Source organism: Pteropus alecto, unplaced genomic scaffold (assembly GCF_000325575.1).
Source record: "Pteropus alecto unplaced genomic scaffold, ASM32557v1 scaffold607, whole genome shotgun sequence".
NCBI classification, from domain to species: domain Eukaryota; kingdom Metazoa; phylum Chordata; class Mammalia; order Chiroptera; family Pteropodidae; genus Pteropus; species Pteropus alecto.
The window spans coordinates 316,294-319,353 of NW_006440644.1; the positions used below are offsets into that span (position 1 = coordinate 316,294).

The 3,060-nt window shown below is 32.9% G+C and overlaps 1 pseudogene; it reads right to left on the reverse strand.

The window, feature by feature from the left end:
- Nucleotides 1-2,485: 2,485 nt before the first annotated feature.
- Nucleotides 2,486-2,797, reverse strand: LOC102891393 (annotated as a pseudogene).
- Nucleotides 2,798-3,060: the final 263 nt, after the last annotated feature.

Below are 3,060 nucleotides of genomic sequence, written 5' to 3' on the forward strand. Positions count from 1 at the left end.
AAAAACCCTGATGTTAGCTATAGGGTTTTTGTAGATAATCTTTATCAATTTGAGAAAGTTTCCCTCTTTTCCCATTTTTTTTGAAAAACAATTTTTTTTTTTATCATTAATGGCTATTGGATTTTGACGAGTGCGTTCTCTTCATCAATGCATATGTGATTATGTGATTTTTCTTCTTTTGTCTTATAATGTGGTGGATTACAGTGATTGATTTTTCAACTCTTGAATTAGTCTTGTATACCTGGAATAAACCCCACTTGATCATGATGTATAATTCTTTATATTTGGCTTATTTATGAATTTTATTAGTTAATATTATATTAAGGATTTTTACATCCATGATCATGAGGGATATTGGACTGTAGTTTTCTTTCTTTCTACTCTCTTGGTCTTATTTTGTTATCAGGGTAATACTGGCCTCATAAAATTAGTTAAGAAGTATTCTCTCTTCTTCTGTTTTCTGTAAAAGATTGTGTAGAATTGGTGTTAATTCTTCTTTAGGTGTTTGGTAGAATTCTCCAGTGAAACCATCTGGGCCTAAAGATGTCTTTTTGGGGAGATTTGCACTTACAAAGTCAATTTCTTTAAGAGTTACAGATTATTCAAATGATCTATTTCATATTAAATGAGTTGTGCCTTTTTTTAATTAAAAAATTTTCAATTACAGTTGACATTTAATATAATATTAGTTTCAGATGTAAAGCATAGCAATTAAACATTTATATAACTTACAAAGTGATCCCCCCAATATGTCTAGTACTCACCTGGTACCATACACAGTTATTACAATATTATTGATAATATTCCCTATGCTGTACTGTACATCTTCATGCCTATTTTGTAATTGTCAGTTGTACTTAATCCTTTTACCTTTTTCACCCAGCCACTTGACCCCCTCCTATTTGGCAACTATCAGTTTCTTTGCTGTATCTATGAATTTGTTTCTGTTTGTTTATTCATGTATTTTGCTTTTTAGATTTCACATATAAGTGAAATCATATGTATTTGTCTTTCTCTGTCTTGTTTACTTAACTTAGCATAAAACTGTTTAGGTCCATCTATTTTGCTACAAATGTTAAAATTTCAATTTTTTTATTGCTGAGTAATAATCCATTGTACATATGTCCTACATTTTCTTTATCTATTTGTCTATTGATAAACACTTAGGTTGCTTCCGTATCTTTGCTATTGCAAATAATGCTGTCAACATTTGCTTTATATATTTAGGTGCTTCTATATTGGATGCATAAATGTTTACAAGGGTTATATCTTCTTGTAGGATTTATCTCTTTATTATAATGAAATGTTTTTTTTTTTGTTATAGCCTTTGTTTTAAAGTCTATTTTGTTTAATATAAATACTAATACCCCAGCTTTTTTTTTTTTCATTTTCATTTGTATGAAATATCTTTTTCCATCCCTTTACTTTCAGTCTGTAGGTGTCTTTTAATCTGAAATAGGTCTCTTGTAAGCGGCATGTTTGGGTCTGGTTTTCTTATCCATTCAGCCACCATATGTTTTTGGATTGGAGCATTTAATCCACACATTTAAAGTAATTATCAATAGGTATTTAGTTATTGCCACTTTATTCTTCATATTTTTTATATTTTTCTTCTTCTTAAATCTTTTTTAACATTTCTTGTTGGTGGTGATGAACTCCTTTACCTTTTTCTTGTCTGGGAAGCTCTTTATTTCTCCTCCTTTGTTTCTAAATGATAGCCATGCTGGGTAGAGTAATTTTGGTTTTAGGTCCTTGCTTTTTATCACTTTGAATATTTCGTGCCAGTCCTTTCTGGCCTGCAAAGTTTCTGTTGAGAAATCAGTTGAAAATCTTATAAGAGAACACTTGTGGGTAGCTAACTGCTTTTCTCTTGTTGCTTTTAAGATTCTTTCTTTGTCTTTAACTTTTGGCATTTTAATTATGATGTTTCTTGGTGTGGACCTCTTTGGGTTCACCTTGTTTGAAACTCTGTTCTTCCTGGGCTTGTATGTCTATTTCCTTTACCAGGGTAAGGAAGTTTTCAGTCATTACTTGAAATAGGTTTTCACTTCTTTGCTCTCTCTCTTCTCCTTCTGTCACCCTCATGATGCAAATGTCAGTATGCTTGATATTGTCCCAGAGGCCCCTTCAACTATCCTCATTTTTTGAAAATTATTTTTTCTTTTTTGTGTTAAGATTAGGTACTTTTTGCTACCTTGTCTTCCAAATCACTGATTTGATCCTCTGCTTCAACTAATCTGCTATTGATTCCAACTAATGTATTCTTCATTTCAGTTACAGTATTCTTAATTTCTTACTTTTTTTATGGTTACTATCTCTCTGTGTAAGTTCTTATTGAGTTCCTCTATTCTTCCCCTAACTTCATTGAACATTCTTATAACTAGTTTTTTAAAAAAGTTTGAGATATTTATTAATCACATATTTAATAACCCCAACATAATACAGCAACATGATTTTGTGCATTTAGAGGGGAAGTATTTCCTGGTTAAGTGGAAAATTGTGCAAATGGCTTTTGGTAGAGCTTCATTCTAAGCAGCTTTATAGTGAAACATTCATTTAGAACTCTGGGTTTCTTTGGTTTGCTGTAATCTACATTCACTGAGTAGGGCTTGTATTGATCACTAGGACCCAGTTTGTTCCAGGGTTCTGGGTTATTTTTCTGTACCAACAGATATCTGGATTGAACACGCCAGGCACAAAATGTACAGCATTGCTCCAGTACGTCCAGCTCAAATGAATACAAAGAGGGGGATCAAGCCTGATGTTTCTTGGCCTGACAGAGGATCTGGTGGAACATGGTTGTGGCAGAGGTTGCAGGTCAAGAAAAAGAGATATAACCAGTATTTTGATCTCTATCTGGTCAGTAGCTTGCTTCCATTTTGTTTATTTATTTTTTCTTTTTTCACTGGGAACTGTTTTTTTGTTGCCTCATTGTAGCTGCCTCCTTGTGTTTGTTTCTATATATTAGGTAGGGCTGCTGTCTCCCGGTCTTAGTAGTGTAGCCTTATGTAGTAGGTGTTCTGTGGGATGCTGTGGTGCGGTCTCTCTGGTCATCTGAGC